Source organism: Silene latifolia, chromosome X, assembly GCF_048544455.1.
Source record: "Silene latifolia isolate original U9 population chromosome X, ASM4854445v1, whole genome shotgun sequence".
In the NCBI taxonomy this organism is placed as follows: Eukaryota; Viridiplantae; Streptophyta; class Magnoliopsida; order Caryophyllales; family Caryophyllaceae; genus Silene; species Silene latifolia.
Genome location: NC_133537.1, coordinates 20,451,414 through 20,472,358, shown reverse-complemented (window position 1 = coordinate 20,472,358; position 20,945 = coordinate 20,451,414). Strand labels below are relative to the sequence as shown.

Below are 20,945 nucleotides of genomic sequence, written 5' to 3'. Positions count from 1 at the left end.
ATATATATATATATATATATATATATATATATATATATATATATATATATATATATATGTATATATATATAGGGTCGAAGGGTCGTGTGCGAACTAAAGTTCCGTATTTAACTGCATTTAACTCCCCAAATCAATAAAACACGCGCATCATACCCTGAGTTCATTCAATCTCATTCTTATCCCCCTACCAGCACATCTGACTTCCTTCTCCCTCATCCACTATCACCACCGCCGTCGCCCGCCATCATCGCCACCATCTGTTACCAAGCGTCTCATTTCACTACCCTCGTTTTATCTCCAACTTCCGTCTAATTAACATTCTCTCTCCCGCATTTCCTCCATCCAGGCCATCGATACACATGCACACTAACTCCATTACTACACCTCCATATTCAGAAAGGTAGCTTTAATTCCAACTTCTATTTCATTTTTCACGAATTATCTACAAAATTAGGTTTTACTAAACAATTGGAATTTGAAAAATTAGGGTTTAGTAATTGATTTTGAGATCGTATTTTGTCAAACAATTTTGTGATTTTGATGGTAGATAATGCATATATATTACCCATTTGCATATGTGCTATGTCGTCTATGAAACTATCTGATTTATTCAGCGACAATGATTCATAAAATGTGAGAGTGATCACTCGGGTGGTCTTGTGGGTGTGTGGTGACGGCAATGTGGGCAGTACGTGGCTGTATGTGGTGATGGTCGTGGGAATGAGCGGAGGCGGTGGTGGACTAGTCATGTACTCATGTGTGGTGTTGGGTCATGGGTTCGATGGTTATGTGGATACATAGAATAGTACTTCTAGATACACTTATATATTACTCTGGATACATGTATATATTACTAATGAAATAGCCATGTCCTATTCAAAAGGCATGACATCCGGATATGAGATTGTTGTATATCGTCTTTGGTCATCGGAGTATTCAAATGGTGGTGGTTGCATATTTATGATTTTTCAGGTGGGTTGAATGTTGGTGTTGTTGGATGGCTGCGGTGGTCCAAGCCACTGTCTCTGATGCTGGGCTGCTCAGCAGTGGTCGAAGGACTGTACGGGAGGTGCCGACTAGAGGAGTGCAGAGTGGTGCGAGCTCGTAGATGGAGGTGGTGTTGCGTATCTGTGGAAACTTTGGAAACTTCGATTAATCTGTTGTAATCGAATGATGGGTATCCTGATTTTTAAGTGGTGGAATTTTGATTAATTTTTTGTTTAATATGTGTATGCAGGGTGCTAGTGGATCCATTGGAGTGGCAGATTTCACATGATGCAGCAAACAATTTTTTTTGCGTGCTTGGCAAACACGGTTGGAGCTGCCGAATCTGTTCTTCGAGTTGCTGCAGCTGGCCATGACAAGAAGCTATTTATACAGGTAACGGACTTGTCTTTAATGTGAGGTTTTTTTAACCAGCTTTTGAGTAGTTGTGTTGTGTCGTTTGTGGAACTCATTTTTCTGTGCATTGCCTGTTTCAATTGGATTTTATTCCAAAGTCGTGTTTTTTTCAAAGCGAGTTGTGTATCTAGGGTACTCATATGTGTATCTGAAGGGATATGATTATTGTCAGATACACAAATTAAGTTGTGTATCTAGGGTACTCATATGTGTATCTGGAGAGTCTACACTTGCATATGCACTAGTATTGGACACCATTATCCGACTTTGAGTAACATAGGTGTATTGCCAAAACTATGGAATTTCAGTCTATTCTTCGAGTGCTGTCACAGAAATAATTCTGGTTTACCTTGTCTTGCAGTAAGTATTTATGTTTTTGGTCGATCAAGTCTGAGGGAATATATCTTATTGTTTGTTAAAATCCGAAGGATCCAGTCAATTGACGTTGAAGGTATTGAAGGAGAAGTTTCCTCTGATTGGAGCTGTGTTAATTGACGTTATCACTTTGGCTGGCGGTTTTATGCGCTATGTTAGGCATACTGTGGACAAGGCCCTCGGGAACTGCGTCCGCGGGATCCACACTAGGCATAATCGACTCGAGGTTCTTTCGAATCGAATTAAGACAAATTAGAGTCGCCACCAAGTTTTTTGGGAACTTGGAACCGTTCAAGTCAACTTTACACCTTTCATCGAAAAGCATAAAGCCAATCGACTACGAGTGATTAAAGATAAAGACTTGTACCCTATATCACTCGATTTGAATGACTCTCGTAATCCAATGGTATTTAGACGGATCCACAAACCATAGATCTTGAGTAAGGGGTGAGGGTACGTGTTAGGAAGCCCATAAGGACACCTAACCCCGCCCGTCAATAACGGCCTCTACTAAGTCAAGTATCGGATTTCAAACAAGGTCATAGCTACTACGATATATGATATGCAAACATCGTTTTAAAACCCTAACATGTGACAACAATTTCTATGTCGTTTAATGCATGAATACTAACTTTGTCAAAGTTGTTTTAGCATGTTGGTTGATTTGAAATAAAAGATGCGCAAACACGGCTTAGGAGGAATGGGGAGCCATTGGGATCTATCCTATTACAACCCAGACATTTCATGCCGACACAACGAGAAATAAATTACAACTCAATCTAATTACAACAACTATCGTAATTACTTTGACTCAGATTACAATACAAACTAACAAAATACAACTTAAACTATTAAGTCTTAATAAACGAAACAAATGTAAACAAAAAAAGCTAAAGCTAAGTTAGACTAATTAAAAATGTTAGCCGAATTATTAGTTAATAAACAAATTAGATTAGAATTAAACTAATTAAATTAAAATAAATAAGTACAAAGGCTTGAAATAAATTAGGTACAACTTATTAATTAAATTGAACCCAACTTATTAAAATTATTCACCAATCCATATTTATTAAAATAGGATTAGTAAACAATTAAAGAAACAAAAGAAGAAAAGAAACTAAAACTGGCAGACCCGTGCAGTGCACGGATCAGAAGTCAGACAGACCCGTGCAAGGCACGGTTTTTGGAGAAAAGCAAAGTTAATTATGTTTTAATTACGAAATCAGTAAAATAAATTACGAAAAAATTCATTAAATTAAATTTACAGATTTTGAACCATAAAAGATAATTAAAACGACTTTTAAAAAATTAGAAATAAATAAAACAAATTAAAGGTTAATTAATTACAAATTGAATTAAATAAATACGAACTAGGTTAGGTACAATTCTAAATCGTCAACGAGTGCAAATGGAAAGGTGTTAAGCACGCACTTCCATGCTAGCGAGAAAATTAGTGAAAGGGAAGATGAATTCAATTAAGTTCTGAAATTGTTAATCGGTTTTTAAAGCTATGTCGATGTACCCTAATGTGTCTAATTAGGTTATCAAATTGATCTAATGTCATCTAAATGAGTTATATGTTAACAATCAGAGGTCATACTAACATGTGACGGGTCCTAAGGTGGGTCGAATCACACGAAACAAAAGAGGGGTCAAAAGCGAAGAGCGAAGTTAGAACTCGTTTTATTAATGCCCTACCTTGAACACGAGGATATGTAAATGAGACGGGGGTGTACGACCGACTGATGTAGCGGTTTCTTTCCCATCTTAAGTCAACGCGGGTGTTCATGGTGGTACTTTAACTCATACTCGGACTAAACTAGTTTCGTAGTTAATTTAAACGATAAATAAAAGCGATAAACAAACAAAAATAAACTATAAGAAAAACAAACATAAAAAACGAAATAAAAAAAGGAGAAAGAGGAGGATTTGATGCACCCTCAACCTACATGTATCGTTGACACCGTCTTGGGTCGTAATCGATGGTAGATTTTATCTCGAGAGGCCGTCGTCGACGAAGAAACAAAGCAAACACGCGTTTTTGGCAAATCTGGACAGCAACTTTCAAACGATGATTTCTCCCTCGTTTCACGATGAAAATTCGATTTAAAAGATGTTTTGAAAACTAGAAAGAGAGGAGAACAGAGATCTTAAAGCAACCCCTGCTCTTTTTGAGTTATTGGGCACGAAAAACGAGCACAAACAGAACTGGACAGACAGGAACAAACCGCGAAAACAGAGTGTATAACACTCTGTTTTTCGAGGGATTTCGTGTACTCTCAAGGGCAATTTGGCTCGTAAATCTTTGTCTAATGTGTAGATGGATGTTATATGGTTAATTAGGAACAAGAAACTCGAGTTTTGATGGAGGTTTGAAGGAGGAACGAATTGTTTTTCGAAGAGGACACACAAACTGTTTCAGTTTGGATGTCGGTTTTGTGGAGGGTTTTTTAGAGGCAATTAGGGTTTGTTTCTGGAGTTTAAAGCTTGTAAGTGAAGGTAGTATGTATGGAGAACTTAGAGGAACGAATGTATGGTGAAGGGTGGGTATTTATAAGGAGTTAAAGTAGGGCAAAAGAGAGGGAGAGGCAGTCGGGCCTCTTGAGCATAGCTGCTGTCCAGCAGCTTTTGGGGGGCTTTCTAGGGTTCGTATGGGGGGTTTTCTTGGTGGTTAAGGTAAGGTAATATGGGTAGGATACTAGGGTATGGGTTAGGGTTAATGGGCACGGGTTTTGGTGGTGTTTGGAGCGAGTTTTGGGCTCGGGATTGAGCTGCAAAACAGGGGGGGCTGCTCGTGTATGCGGGCTGTTTGGGGGTGATTTGGGACGGGATTTTGGGCCATGGGTAAGGGGTTCGAACTGTGGTTGATGGGTAGAGGCTTAGGTTGGTTAGTGTACTCGAGATTCGTGCCAACTCGTAAAGAAAACGGGCTCAAAAATCGAGCTAAAATCGCGCTCCAAAACGCGTGTTCAAAACGAGTTTTCTCGATTTTTAAATCGATTTTTCAAATCAATTAACACATTAAAATAAATGATTTTTCAAATCAAATATACTTATAAAATGATTTTTCAAATCAAATATTTATTTTATTTTCAATAAAATAAACTTGAGAAAATAAATTCAAAATAAAATAAATTGAATTCACCTAAAAAAGCTTTAATTTAAATATCATTTAAATTAATAAAATGAAATCACTTAAAAAACATTAATTTAAATATCATTTAAATTAATAAAATACTTCATCGACGACGCCCATTCTACATCGTAAAACGAACCCAAATAATGACAATGACAACTAAAGAATACATGTGTCCTATCATCATCGGGTGTTTGTCGGGTTCTCTATAAATTCCAATATCGACGGATACGGGTATCTACAGAGCCCCCACTTTGACTGAGGCTTGGACAAGGCGAAAGTCAAAGTATACCCCAGTCCCTCTCGACCGAGGATTCTTCGGTCGTTTATAGTCCATTAGACTTGCGTATATAAACTACTTGACCATAAGAAGAGATCATACCTGAAACTTCGTTGGGGATTGACTCTTGCTTCTTTTGTGTCAAATTATCGTCATTGGTCGTCGACCCATAAAATTGCATATATGGTGGATTGAGCCTTATCCTTAGGCGCCTACGTATCCGTTTACGACGGAATCAAACCAGCGTCGTAGTTCGAATCTGCGACACATGCCCAAAGTTTATCATCTGTGCGTATGTCCAAAATTCATCATCTCACGACATTTGCCCAAAATTTATCATCTGCCGGCACTTGTCCGAATGGGACGGGACTTTCCAAGGAGGTTGTCGCCGCTTTCATCATTTGCTTTCAGCTACGGAATTCTTCCATTTCATACTCTTGTATTGAATTGAATTCTTGGTGGATGTCATCCTTTACATCTTGATAATGGTCTCTGAAGCCAACGGCTTCGAGACCCGATTCTGAATGGCTCTAAAGTCGAAGACTTTAGAGCCCCCAGTTGAAGCATATCCTGCTATATTTGAAACACAAAAACGTACTAGCAATAATCATCACATAAGCACATTTGGATCATCGATCTTAAAATTGGATTATTTGAAATATTGGGTCATCGACCCAAAAATAGAATTTGAAAATTTTGAGTAATTGGGTCATCGACCCGAATTTTGAATTTGACATCACTTGGAATGTTGGGCCATCGGCCCTTCAAAAATTGAATTTTGAATTTTTGAATTTCGAAAGATTGGGGTCATCGACCCGAAAAGATTCCACTACTTGGATCATCTATCCATAATTCGCAAAAAGTTTTTGGAATTTTGAAATTTTGAAATTTTTTGAAATCGAACCTTGATAGGTGAGCATGAAATACGACTCAGACACTCTGTAAGCCTTGTAAACAACGTGGGCACGTGGGCGTAGCCCGCTACCGTAAAACAAAAAGGAAAATAAAACCGTAAGTGTGCCCGGGTTTTAATTCAATTATTGACTTGTTGGGGGTAGAAATGTAAATTGGCCATTCTGGCGCCAAAAGATGGCAAATTGGAATCACAAGGCCATCGGACTTGAGACAGAGATATCGTATGGCATGGGCGTGCTCCCAAGGGCACATGGGAATCAAGATCACTTGGCATTGACAAGGTGGATTAAACTCACGGAGCAACAACGTTAGCTTCGCCTAAACACTAACCACAGACTGATTTTATGAGAACAGTTGGACATCACATATCACTCTTGTTGGGAACATCCTGCCACTCTTCTCCTCGCCTCCTTTCTTTTCAGCGAGTATTCATCATTTCTTGCCACCGCCTTCTTTCTTTTCAGCGGGCTTTTACTATTTTTCTTCCACGCCTTCTTTCTTTTCATTGGGTTTTTCATATTTTCTCTGTTCCCAAAGACAAACCCACATCTATATGACTCGGCATCTTTGCCTAAACCATTAGATAAAGCTCACTCTGAGACTCGATACTATTCATCCGAACCTATATCCTCATCCTAGCCTACATCAAGTGCTAAGACCGACTCAAACAAAGGTGGCTTCATTTGGACTTGGTTAGGACCCGTAAGAAACCGACAAGATGACAACTTGGTTGATGAGTGGATTGAATCCCTTATTCTGAAGGACTGCCTACGTATTCGCGTGGAGCGAAATCAAATCTGACGTAGTTCGATCAAGGTGCATAAACTTGGCATTTTAATTGTGTGTACACACTCGAAGGTTTCACCTAAGGTATCATGTCGTATCCCATTCTAGCCTGTAAAGTACTGTTAAATCCCGTGTCTAGGGTTGGTACAAAAGGCTTGGATCTTTTGGGATGTGGAGCTTGGTAATAACAAGTTGGAATGGTTAACCATCATTCTGAAGGTTTGTTTTGTGGTGCTAAAGCCAAGGTCTATGGCTGCTGATGTGGTTGGAATGGGTGTCTCGGGTTTGATCAACCACGAGTGCAAATGGGTTGAAAAATGATGTGGGTTCAAATTCCCATGTCTGGACCCTAAAGGCTGGGTGTAACAACACAAGCGGAATAATTCTCAAAATTCCCGACTATCCCTTTGTAACTGTCTCAGGAAGGACTTAGAGGGTAAAGAGGTTACTACTTAAGCTTTTGGGCTTCGCCCATTGAACTTCAACTATGGGTACTTGACTTGATTTCTGGCTTCCGTAACTTCGACATTCAACCAAAAGCATTCTGCAATGACTTCAACATCTTTTTTCTTTTTTTCTTTTTCTTTCATCTTTTTTTCATTTTTTTTTTCATTTTTCCAATTTTTCTCATTTTCTCATTTTCTCATTCTTTTTCATCTTTTTTCTCTCTTTGAAAATGATCTTCTATTCATTCTCTTAGTCATAAATGGATACACCTTGAAAACTGGGCTTCGCCAACTAATTTGGGTAGGAACTAACAATTCCTTGTTAGAACGGGTTGATATCTTCTCTCTTCGAGATGGGATGATTTTGTTGGGGAAAAGGCTAGCCTTCCGTCATCGATAGGGGAAACAAGGAGCTAGTCCGGGTTTGTCATAGAATCATCTAAAAGCTTGCCACAAACATTGGTTCAGATGGAGGTTTTCTACCACCAGACATGGAATAGGTAAAGGAATCAAACACGGAATCCTATTGTACCTTACATTTTGAAACGGGACATATTTCCACCCCAGGGATGCCTTTGAGTGTGTTGTGCATTTTATCATGTTTCCGGAATGATTGAGGATTGAAAACAAGACATATTTGGAAACGAAACTGCAACTTTTATTGGAATGACACATGCTTAACAGACTCGAAGGAACGATTCCTAGGACACACCCTAGGTCATCGTGGAATAAATGACTCAACTTCAAGAAAAGAAAGTCCTAGACTCGACTTGACTAAGATAAGAAAACAGATCCCGACTCATAATTTTCAAATCTGGTCTTGAGCTTTCTCTTGTTCGGCTGTCAGCTTAGAAGCTCGGCTCTTGTCCTTGATCCCTGTGATGGTTTGCCTCCATCCCGGGGTAGTCCTCTGAGGATCTACGCCATTGATGGAGGTTGGCGAATCTAATTTTCTTTTATTAACTTCGTTAACGAGAGGAGTACATTCTAGAGCGAGACTCCCGATTTGAATTTCATTCTTCGGGTTTGGCAAGAATTCAAAGCAATCCACAAATATTTTCCCGATAAACACCCCTTTCAAGTGACATGGGCGGATAAGATGGGAATAATCGACATTGTCTTCGACAGAAACAAAATTGGTGTGATCACCAAATGGATTGGTGATGTTATTGGGTTTAACAGTTGGGATCGGGAGTGTTCCATTCTCAATCATGTCTTGAATTTCGTGCTTCAGTCGATAGCACCTTTCAGTATCATGGCCTTTCCCTTGATGAAAGGCACAGTAGGCATTTGGTTTATACCATTTACCTTGTTGTTCAGCGGGAGGGTCCGGAGTTGGACCAATAGGCTTCAGTTTTCCTAGGGCTATGAGCCTTTGGAGAGCGTATGTATAAGTACATCCGATATCGGTGAATGCCCTTGGTGTTTGGCGCTGCGACTTCTTCGATTGCCCTTCTAAGAGATTGATGGCTTCATCCAAATGGGTCGTTGCTGGGGCCTTGCCCTTAGACGATGAGGCCCCTTGGTACCCTTTCGGCTTTTCACCTCCCCTATGACATCATCTTCTACCTTTATCCCGATTCTTATCAATTCTTTGAAAGAGCCAAAATTCTGGTATTTCAAAGCATTGCGGTAAATAGTCGTAGATTCTTTACGAACTTATCTACCATTTCAACTTAAATCAGGCTTCTTGGCTAATTTCACGCTTTCGTAGCGCCATCTTGCAAGGAATTCAGAAAGCCTTCTTTGTCTTTCGTGTCATCACCTCCAATGTTCTTATGTTGGTTTGAATCTCGACATTATCAGCATAGTGCTTGCGAGAACTCCACCGTAATATCTTCGAAAGTGGGGAAGTTCTTAAGGTCCAGTTATAGAACCACGCCTTCGGTGTTCATCCGAGATTGAGCGAAAATTTCAGAGAGCATGTCAGCAGGTACTCCCTTCAGTGCTAAGTACCCCTTATAGGCCTTAACATGGTGGACTGGATCTTCTGTGCCCTTAAACTTTGGGATGTCAGTGAGTACCATGTTCGTGGGCAACTTATCTTGCACCGGGGCATAGGCCCTAGCATTCTCATAGTGAATGTTCTTCCCCTGGGAGAGTTTCAAACGGTCTTCGATGAACTTGAACCGTTTTTCCAGATCAGTCAGTGGTAGAGGGGAATCTTCACCCAGCTTAGATTCGATTGCATCCATTCGGGTCATCATGAGGTTCACGGCCTCGGTAAACAGTTGTTAACATCTTCCATTGCTTGACGTCGGGTTTTTGGCGGCCTTTCTACAAGAAAACCCCGTACTGAGTCAATATTTAAAGTAAGAGCCCCTGCACACTTAAGGACACGACCCCAACTTGACTCAAACAAAGACTCGACTTGAGATTGACTAACCAGAGGTTCGACTCACGGTTGGATCTAGACCTTGGTTCATTTTAGGCTCGACAAAACAACATGACTCAAACTGTCATGGCACGATTTTAAACTGGACTCGGTGTGACCAAACCCGTGACTGGACGAACATAGCCCATGGGTTCGGGTGAAACGCCCTAAATGGCCTAGCTTGGGCGTTTTTGTGGACTATCCTAGACCAAATGGTCGACCAACATGACTCAAAGCCCAAGAGGTGAGCTTGGGTGACCCAACAAGGTCGTGTTCTAGACTCTTAGAACGAATTACACCCGGCCTAACGTGGCCATGACCCGGATACGACTTGACGCATTTCATGCTTGGTTGAGGTTCGAGAGGCATTTTGGATTGGTTTTGAAAAAAACGAAAGATTGATTCGAAAATGAGATTTGAAATGGGCAGCATGCCGGCTATAAAAGCTCATTTTGGGCCGAAAATTCTAGTCCTATTTGGGCAGCATTCCGCGTTTTTAAAACCATGCTATTTTGAAAGTAAGTTGTTCAAAAGTTCGGTTTTGAAAAGGACATGGGAAATTTCGAAAAAGACTCGGGAAAACAAATTGCACATTGTCATTCTCATGTTATAAGGATGTATGCTCCTAGACATCTCTAAGTCTTGGCAAGTCTTCTATAAGAAGGTCTATGCCCTCCATCCTTTTGCGGTCTTATAGAGCAAGGTGTCTTAAGGTAGAGTACCTAGAAGATCGTCCCCACCATCAAGAACCACGCAAGGTGAAGTGGAAGCGAGCAATGTGCAGCTTCCTAGCATAGTGGGACGTCGCCCCCCACGCATCACGAAGAAACGCTGGGACGGCCCGGGCAAGTCCTTAAGGGTTTATGCATGAATCGTAGCACTATGAGTAATGTTTTACTTTCCAACACTTTCTTTTCAAGTTTCACCTTGGAGGAAAAGACCCTAGAAACAAAGTGTAACTAGTCCTCTTTTCCCAGCGGGAGTCGCCAAACTGTGGACAAGGCCCTCGGGAACTGCGTCCGCGGGATCTGCACTAGGCATAATCGACTCGAGGTTCTTTCGAATCGAATTAAGACAAATTAGAGTCGCCACCAAGTTTTTTGGGAACTTGGAACCGTTCAAGTCAACTTTACACCTTTCATCGAAAAGCATAAAGCCAATCGACTACGAGTGATTAAAGATAAAGACTTGTACCCTATATCACTCGATTTGAATGACTCTCGTAATCCAATGGTATTTAGACGGATCCACAAACCATAGATCTTGGTGGTTAAGGTAAGGTAATATGGGTAGGATACTAGGGTATGGGTTAGGGTTAATGGGCACGGGTTTTGGTGGTGTTTGGAGCGAGTTTTGGGCTCGGGATTGAGCTGCAAAACAGGGGGGGCTGCTCGTGTATGCGGGCTGTTTGGGGGTGATTTGGGACGGGATTTTGGGCCATGGGTAAGGGATTCGAACTGTGGTTGATGGGTAGAGGCTTAGGTTGGTTAGTGTACTCGAGATTCGTGCCAACTCGTAAAGAAAATGGGCTCAAAAACTGAGCAAAAATCGCGCTCCAAAACGCGTGTTCAAAACGAGTTTTTCTCGATTTTTAAATCGATTTTTCAAATCAATTAACACATTAAAATAAATGATTTTTCAAATCAAATATACTTATAAAATGATTTTTCAAATCAAATATTTATTTTATTTTCAATAAAATAAACTTGAGAAAATAAATTCAAAATAAAATAAATTGAATTCACCTAAAAAAGCTTTAATTTAAATATCATTTAAATTAATAAAATGAAATCACTTAAAAAAACATTAATTTAAATATCATTTAAATTAATAAAATACTTCATCGACGACGCCCATTCTACATCGTAAAACGAACCCAAATAATGACAATGACAACTAAAGAATACATGTGTCCTATCATCATCGGGTGTTTGTCGGGTTCTCTATAAATTCCAATATCGACGGATACGGGTATCTACACATACCATGAATTATTATCGGGTGTGTTGATGGTGGTGGTGGCCAGGTGGGTGGTCGCAGTTGATCTTTAGATCGTGGATACAAAAAATACCAGCCGAGATATACATGGTTTTACTACTGGATACACAAATCGAGTTGTGTGTCTAGTAGTAATACCATGTGTATCCGATAATAATACCATGTGTATTTGTTGTATCTGGTATTTTAAGGCGACTCCTATGGTTTATTTCTAACCCTGTGAATCAAGGTAAGATGTACTCTGGTGAAAGGATTACGAAGAAGATAAAATAAGGTACTTTGGTTACAGGCAGTGCCCTCGGTCGTGATCTCCTTCACTTTGAGACCACTTCCCAGGTTTTATTCTTTTTTCTTTTTTTGTTCATTCCCTACAATTTCAGTCTCCTGTAAAGAATTTTCAGTTGAATAACACAATTATTTTCATGGAGTCTGAAGTTGTGTAGATAGTGCCCAAGTATTCACATTTAAAAACATGGAGATATTAATTGGTCACTGTGAAGAATGTTAGATATGTTTAAATCAGATCAATGACCGTCAATCACAAAATGAAATGAAAACAAAGGACAATTACATGAATGTGAATTATTTTTTTTTGAAATCAGGCTGCCAATTGCGGAAACACACTTCTCATTTTTCTTGAAGAACTGGTGAAGGATGGACTGTTGACAGAAGATTAACTTCCTAAGCCTATGTATGCCTCGTTGCTCTGCTCATTTTCGCATCAACCCTACATAAACTATTTTTTCTAGATGATGCTATGTTTGTGTTCTTTCATATAGTCATACTATTTCTTTCCCTCTTTTCTAGTGATGCTGAGAGAGTCAATTTTGCTGTTGTGGCTGACATAAAAGATCAATTGGTTGCAAAGGTTGGAGATCTACATTGTTCTTTATTGACGAGAGTGAAGTTTGCTCAAATGAATGGCTAAGTGGGTTTTTCCCCAAGTTAGAAACTTATAAAACTTGCAAGATTTAACCAACACCACAATTTTAATTATGTATTAGTGTGAATCAAAATTTAAATTTTGTAGTCATGTCCTTTGAGTTATGGTGACCAATAACTTATAAGGTGGCCAGTGGCCATTATTCAAAATTATTGCCTATATCATGATTCAGAACCTTTTCCTCTTGAAAGTGAAAGGAAAGCTGGTCGCAGGACTTTATTTTAGGATCTTATGCAACAACTGTCATTACACATATCCTTGACCCTCTTGACTGCGCCTGTTGTGTACCTGACATCCAGTGCAGATTCAGCTACCGGGTTTCTTTTGGTCCGATTTTTCACCGGTTTTTCTTTGGCCACGTTTGTTTCGACTCAGTTCTTGATGAGCTCCATGTTTTCACCTCCTGTAGTAGGTCGCGCCAATGGGGTTTCAGATAACTGGCAAAAATCCCTTTTTTTGTATCAGTAAAGAGTGTCACTACGACAATTTTGATGCTAACGTGTTCCGTACTTCTCAGGTGGATGGGGAAACCTTGGAAGAGGTGCAACTCATAATGCCATTCGTATACAATCTCATGTAAAGATTGGTGCCAAGAGCTTTACTGCTTGGAGGATTGCATTCTTCATACCTGCCCTTTTCCAGACAGTTTCGGCTTTTGCAGTGATGATTTTCGGGCAAGACATGCCCGATTTAAACTACCCGATGAGTCCTGACAAGTCGGTGAGAAGCACAAGGATAATTTCACCAAAGTTATAAAACATGGAGTAGCGAATTACGGGGGTTGGATCACGACTTTATCTTTGTGGGTACTGCTTTTTTTGGAGTGGAACCGACAATGGACTACATTATCGCGCGAAATTTTCTCACGACGGTTTGATCCGAACCCGCAGTCAAAGGCGGGGAGTTATTGCAGCAAGTTTCGGCCAGGCCTGGTGGATGATACACGGGTCAGATTGAACCCACCTCCAACAACAACAGCAGCCGAAACATTTTCAGTCTCAACCAATACAACATTAAGCAAAGTGAAAGGGCATACAATCTACAAAATTTGTGTATATGATACAGGGGTCTCCTCAATTTGGATTCCATGATAGTTGTGAGCTAGTGTGACAACATGTATATTACCTTATGACATGTATATAAATACCGCTATACACCTAAATTAATGAATACCTTGTCATTTGTATTACCCTTTTGCAGACCTAGCTTACATTTCTCTCTCTAACTAATTCCTTCTGCCATAGCTAATTGCAAGTTATTTCGATTTTGGTTAAAAGGGCTTTTAAAATGGTGAAATAGTGGGATTGCAAATCACGGAATGCTTTCGCAAATAGTGATTTTGTAATCGATTGTTTTTCGAGTATTTAATCAAATATATAAATCTTAATCCTCCCATTTCTCCTGTTGTTTTTATCTAATTGATTTTGTAAGTGTTGAGATGTCTAATATTTAGTTTGGAGTTGTTGATTGAAGATCCATTAGACAATTTATGTTACAGTAATAACCAGTAGGTATCTTGAATTTTGATCTGTCATGGACTCATGGTTCAATATAAAGAAGTGTATCTAGTAAGATAAAGACATGTATCTAGCAATGTAAAGGAGTGTATCTAGAAATATAAAAGAGTGTATCTAGTAAGATAAAGATGTGTATCTAGCAATGTAAAAGAGTGTATTTAGAAATATAAAGGAGTGTATCTAGTAAGATAAAGACGTGTATCTAGCAATGTGAAGGTGTGTATCTAGTAATATAAATGAGTGTATCTAGTAAAATAAAGACGTGTATCTAACAATGTAAAGGTGTGTATCTAGTAAAATAAATGAGTTTAACTTTTTGCTTTATTTTTGCATCATGACAACAGGTAACTTTATACTTAGAAAATAGATCAATTATTAAACTTTGTTGGTCATGAACAAAGGCAGTTGCAACTGTCACCCGTTTTTTAAAGCATTCAGAAATTTCCTTTCACCCTTATAAATCTTACAGCTTCACATTGTATTTCATGTAACATTATCAAAACTACAATGGCTTCATGGGTGAAAGACATCGAAATTTCCCAATTAACAATCCCCTTAACCATCACTCGAAAAGAGGTGGTGAATCCAGCAGGTCTGATCCCTGTCAACCATGGTGACACCCTTTATCTCTCTAACTTAGACGATGTGATTGGTTGTTCAGTCCTTACACCAACCGTCTATTTCTATCACTCGGACCGTTCATCGACCACCCGAGTTGTTGATTCTCGAACAACCACCACTGCCAACAATAGTTCAACCCACGGCCATTTTGCCTCGGTCGACGCGCCTCACCACTACCATAGATCTCATTTTTTAAGAAAAAATGTGATGGAAATCACAGATTTATGAAAAACAAAGATGACTTGCAAAAAATTAACCCTATTAATGACTGTCGGTGGTGTCGCCTGCCTCGGAGATGTGCTAAACTGGTGACTGTTGATTTTCTGACAGAAAACCAAAGAAAAAGAGGCACGTGTGTGAGTTCGTCGGCGTTAGGGGTGTAACGGTGTTGATGGTCGGAGTTAGAGGTCTGCCGGCGTTGGAGAATGACGTTGCAGGTGGAAGAAAAGAAGATAAGAAGAGGGAAGTTGGAGTCAGTACTCAGAGAAATGTGATATGTGTTGGATTGATGAGAGGTCATTGTCCTCATCTGACTATTTCAAAGTTGGTTCGTAAGTTCGCACCGAACTTTAGCTTCGCACAGAATCCTATTTCTATATATATATATAGTATTAGGATCATGTAAGTCCACCTCCTTCCTCGAGTCGTACATGTCTCCTGTTTTGGATGAGGGAAATGGAAGGCTGAGATTTACACAAGAAAAAAGGGGATTAAAGCTAATTAAATCCACTCTATCACTACCCACACTAATTAATCTTAATTAACCACTTATTCAATATATATACTTTTTTCCTCCCACCTACTTATATCATATCCTCACAATTTCCCCTCCACTCTCTCTCTCAAAACCTCTCAATCTCAAAACCCCTAAAATTCAAAACCCAACAAAAATAAAGAAATCACCCCTCCCTTCCCCAACCCCACCGGCCACCGCCGGCCACCACCACCTACCCCCACGACCACCACCGCCCACCTCCACACTATCACCACAACCCTACCACGACTCCCCACACCACACACACCAAAACCACCTATCTCACCACCACAACAACCTCCCTCAACCACACTACTACAATTCTAAGCTATAAGAACGCCACTTAAAGAACGGTCGATAACGGAACCGTTCTCTTGCTTATTTTTGTTATGGGCGCGCAAATATGACTTCACAAGAGAACGGTGATTGATTCCAACCGTCTTTGGTAGATTAACAACGAAACGGTTAGTTTGACCAACCGCCTTAATATTATAAAGAGAACGGTTAAATCAAGAAACCGTTCTCATTGATACAACAAAGAGAACGCCCAATGACAAAACCGGACTAGAAGTAAAAGACAGCCCGTCTTCCACGTAAACCCAAATAAGGAGTCATTGTCTTCCCCTCAAAAAAGAAAAAAAACTCTCTCGTCTTGCCGTCATTCCAACCGCCACTCTCAATTTCTTCCTTATAATCTGCCAATTCCGCGTTCGCTCTTCACCGTCGACCACCTTGCCCGCTTGCTTTCATCGTTGCTGATTATTGTTGCCACTGGTATGCCCATTTTTTTTTACAGAATTACAATAATGTTAAGTTTTTATGATAATACTACAATAATGTTAGTTTAATGTATGTTGATGTGATTCTTTTAGTATTTGGTGATGATATGATTGTACTTAAGTGGATTATGATTGCTAGTTGTTACACCGCCGCTTATCGAAAGCGAGCCTGCTTGCTTCGTTGTCCTGCATAGTATCAATTATTCCGTCTTTATGAGTTGAATGAGTATTCCTTTCCTATTTTGTTGTAATTCATACAAATATAGTACACTAATTTTCCCAATTTTAATCGATTTCTCGAGTATAATAAGTCTGTCCCCATCTCTGTTTAAGAGGGTGCTATTTAATCTGTCTAAATATTAGAATGGATATTTTCCGTCTTAGAAGAGAGTAACTGTATTTCAATAGTTAGTAGTGCCATCCCGTCTTAAAAGGTCAAGTTTGGTCAATATTATTGTCCTGCTAATCAGTAATCAACTGTATTTCAATTATAGTGCATCCTCTGTTTTAACCAAGTTAAGTGTATGCTGAGTTCGTCCATGTGTTTCAGGTCACTACTTCCTTAATTCGGTTCTCAATTAAAGACATTTCACAACTTACTTCTTTTAATTTTTTTTTTGGATCACATGTAAATATTATTGCATCATTGCATCAAAACCAAGTCAAATATAGGATACATTCACCACAGTTTCAGTCTTACTTCCTTCAAAATTGAAACCTAGCTAGCCATGTTTTGTCTCTTTCCTTACATGGGTATATGATATTCTTTGCAAGTCGAATTTTGGCTTTCCGAATATTTCTTCTGCCACAGTTTCAGGCCTGCAGAGGTGCAATTGCATCCTGCAGCTACTCTTTTTCCACCAAATTTCATAGATGCAGCATGTAGTTTGGCTATAACTGTAGTGTAAACTCTAATCTAGTGACTTTAATTAGCTAGATAATGTCTCCTTTCCATTACCTCAGAAAGACAGTATAAGTAACTTTATTTGCTATTTTCTCTTCCATCAGCCTAATTTTCACTTCCATGTTTTCACTTTATTTATTTTCATATAAAGTTTTCACAAATCTACATGAAATCAAAAATTACATTCGAGGTCATTATACTATATTGATAATGTATGCTGGTTAATTATATTATTTTTTTGTAGGATTGAGTAACTAAATGTTGATTTTTAACAAATTATAACAATATAGTTATTATTTTAATTATTAAATATGTCGTTATTTTCTAATAGGGATTATTTTTTTCACAGTATTTACGGCTGAGTACATTTAAAAAAAAAAATTCGTTGTAATATTTATTACTTTCTTCTACTATTTAGATTAATATGGATCGTACGTGGATGATGGATGGGAAAAGAGGTGATCCTACATATGATGCTGGTTTAGCTGAATTTTATGAATTCGTTAGAAAGAATGAGATATACTTGCTAAGGCACTCGGCAAACCTGAACATGGTGGCCGTGTACGGGGAGTTCCTGACGGCATTTGCATAACTGAATATTTTGGGAAGCCTCCGAAAAGGCCGCCGACAGAAGTTGATTCTCTCAAACAGACGGTAATTAATTATGTATACCTAGAATATTTTAATTTCAAGCATGATTTAAAAATTTATTTCTTACGACATACAGATAAATACTCTGCAATCACAAGTGGCAAATATGCAAAAGATGATGGTGCATTTTTGGCAAAGTGGTGAGAAGCCAAGTCAAGAAGAAATAGAATGTTTCATGAAAGGAATATCTATGAGTACTCAAGGATCGAATGCTTATGAATCTCCTGATGGTTCTCGTAGTATCTCTATACAAGAGAGTGGAGAACAATCTCGTCAAGATCCACACCTTAAAGACAGTGAGGAGCAATCCAAACAACTGTCACACCGTATAGAGATACCCCGTGAAAAAATACCACATGAAGAGCCACCTAGTGAGCGGCGGTATCATCTTCGATTTATCATTTTGATTTGCACGAAACTTATTATTATTTATGCGAAACCTAGTAAAGGTTTTACTAAAATTTTTAAGGGTTGGAGAGATCGTGAATTATCATTACCTGAGAATCCAAACAAGATGGTGGCATCAGGCTTGATGTACATGGAAGGTAAGGGGGAATTCGTAACTATTCACGGCGCTTCACTACTTGATGGTTATAAGAAAGTCGAACTTAAGAAAGTGTTTCTGGATCGGAAAATGCTAAGTTGCCTGCCTATTAGAGATGAGTTGATAGTACTTCGATGCAAAGGACTCATATGTTCGATGGCCTCTCAATCATATTCATACTCCTACTAAGGTAATTTTATAAAAAAAATTTAAATTCAAATTATTATCTTATACTAAGTAATTATAAATGCTAACTGTTTTGAGGAAAAAAAAATTATAAAGATGGGGATCATAATGAAGAAGAAGAAGAAGACGACTCAAAGGTTTCCACAACCTTTGGTCCCGACTTTTCTGGGTGTAGAAGTTAGCTCTGAGTTTAAGCAAAAGTTGAGAACCCCGCTGATGAAATCTTTACTACATGAGGCTCGCATATTGAAGACGAGCGGAGCACTTATAAACGTTCCTATTGATGACCATGTATTACACCTTCATAACTACACATCTTTGATTTCTTATGAGGAGCTTATTCATTGGTGTGACGAGGGCGAGATAGGAGCCTCTCACATTGCTATTCTTATGAGGTAAGAATTTTGAACATTTTATAGCATTAACAGTAAGTTTCATTCCTGTTTACCATTTTCTTCAATTCACTTGTTTTTTATGAACTATTTGAACAAGTTTAGTTGCAATTGTTGTAGGTATCTGAGTGATCTTAGTGATACTATGAAGTCTAGTACTTTATATGGATTCTTGTCCCCCGAGCTGTTGTCAAAATTTTCACCAAAGTGAAGATTTTCGATCGGTTATGTTGCTAGAGCTATGACTTGTAGGGAATGTGGCGGGGGTCGAAAACTTATATTTGCGACTTATCACGAAAGGTATACATATTTTCTCGAACTTTATATATATTTATTTATTATTGTTGTTAACTACGTGAAGATATTCTCATTGTTCCCTTGTTGTAATCGAAGTGATCATTGGATGTTGGCTGCGATTAGTCCATCTGATAATATTGTGTATTGGTGTGATCCTGCTGCATATACGGAGCCTCGCCGATTTTTCGTGGACACAATTACTAGGTTAGAAAATGGTTGAGACACTACTTATTGTGGTTTGAATTATGTTTGAAGTAAGTACTTATTTTAGTTAATTGAAATACAGAGCATTCGAGAAAAGAAACTCAATTGATCCACTTGCCGGGTTCGACGCAAAACCGCTTTCTTGGAAAATTATTAAGGTATATCTTCTATAATGTGCATATTTATTTATTGACTATACCACAACATGAGCCGCACAGTATGTATGTAAACCTGATCGCCGGAGAAGATGAGCCATGCTATAGGTTTGCTAAAGAGAATGATCCCTGTGGCGATTCCTGTAAGACATCTGAGTATATGTAGCAAGGAATAGGCAGCATGTCAGTGTACGTGTGAATTGTGATGGTGATATATAGATAGATATGAGTAGGGAGGGTTAAAGTTGTTACAGGAGAGACTTCATGGCAGTGTATTTAGCCTTCTTTTTGATGGAGAAGATGAGTTGGACCTGAGTGTTAGACACGATAAGGGCAGTTGCAAGGACACCCAAACCCAATATCAATATCCTTAACACCAACTCTGCTATTTTAAGCTTGCTTTCACAAACTACTCTTGAATTACTACTACTACTACTACAACAACTCTACTGGAACCTTTTTCTTCCACTGTTGGTATTTGAAACTTATATGCCTTGAATTAGACTTGATTGGAAAAGCGTCCTTCTCTTGGATTTTCTGACATTTTCTTGAACTTTTGATCATGTACTTGCAAAGAACTCATCAACTCATTGTGGTTTTTTAATTTAGTGTCCTCGGTAGCCGGTTGGGACCGTATTATGCGGATATTATGTTTGCCGATATATGTTGGAGCTTATCAAAGCAAGATATGTTAATGTCGCCCATAATGTATGTATTTTTCCTTATCATTTCAATCATTTTCATCTCTTTGTTTTATTCTTTCCGTCTTGGTAATTATTTTACGTAACAAGCTAGTATTAACTGAAGTTTTGGGTGTATGTATACAGTTCATGTTAACCGCCCCAACGACATATACGGTTGAGCAAATTGACGAGGTGCGAAATATTTGGGCTGAATTCACACTCAATTTTAAGCCGACAAGTAATGGTGGATGAAGACGATGATTACCAGAGTTATTTTTGCACTTGGATAGGAATAAGTGATGCGGATTGAAAGATTTTTATTTATACATTTTTTTCGATATTTATACGTATACTTATTTTTGCACTTGGATAGGATTTTGTCAATTTTTGTAAAGAATTATAGTCATGAATTCCAATTAAATGAAAAAGTTTGGTTTTTGTTCCGTAATACATGCTGTGAAGTTTCTGAATTGCACGTATATATAGAATTCCTATAAACTATACGATTTAATCGTGTAGGGGTTTCGAAAAAAAATATTTAAAAAAAAATAAAAAAATCAAAGAGAACGGTTCATGCAATACACGTTCTCCTTGAACCTCAAAT

At 38.7% G+C, this 20,945-nt stretch overlaps 3 long non-coding RNA genes across 3 annotated transcripts; all 3 read left to right on the top strand.

Annotated features, from left to right (window-relative positions):
* The first annotated feature begins 254 nt into the window (after positions 1-254).
* Positions 255-1,774, top strand: LOC141621274 (uncharacterized). Its single transcript, XR_012532186.1, has 3 exons — positions 255-400; positions 973-1,114; positions 1,238-1,774. It is a non-coding gene; the product is annotated as an uncharacterized LOC141621274 (long non-coding RNA).
* A 10,132-nt stretch (positions 1,775-11,906) lies between these two features.
* LOC141621273 (uncharacterized) lies at positions 11,907-13,337 on the top strand. Its single transcript, XR_012532185.1, has 4 exons — positions 11,907-12,047; positions 12,314-12,402; positions 12,519-12,639; positions 13,172-13,337. It is a non-coding gene; the product is annotated as an uncharacterized LOC141621273 (long non-coding RNA).
* Positions 13,338-19,337: 6,000 nt separating this feature from the next.
* On the top strand, positions 19,338-20,720 carry LOC141621272 (uncharacterized). The gene is made up of 4 exons (XR_012532184.1): positions 19,338-19,503; positions 19,586-19,661; positions 20,268-20,370; positions 20,486-20,720. It is a non-coding gene; the product is annotated as an uncharacterized LOC141621272 (long non-coding RNA).
* Positions 20,721-20,945: the final 225 nt, after the last annotated feature.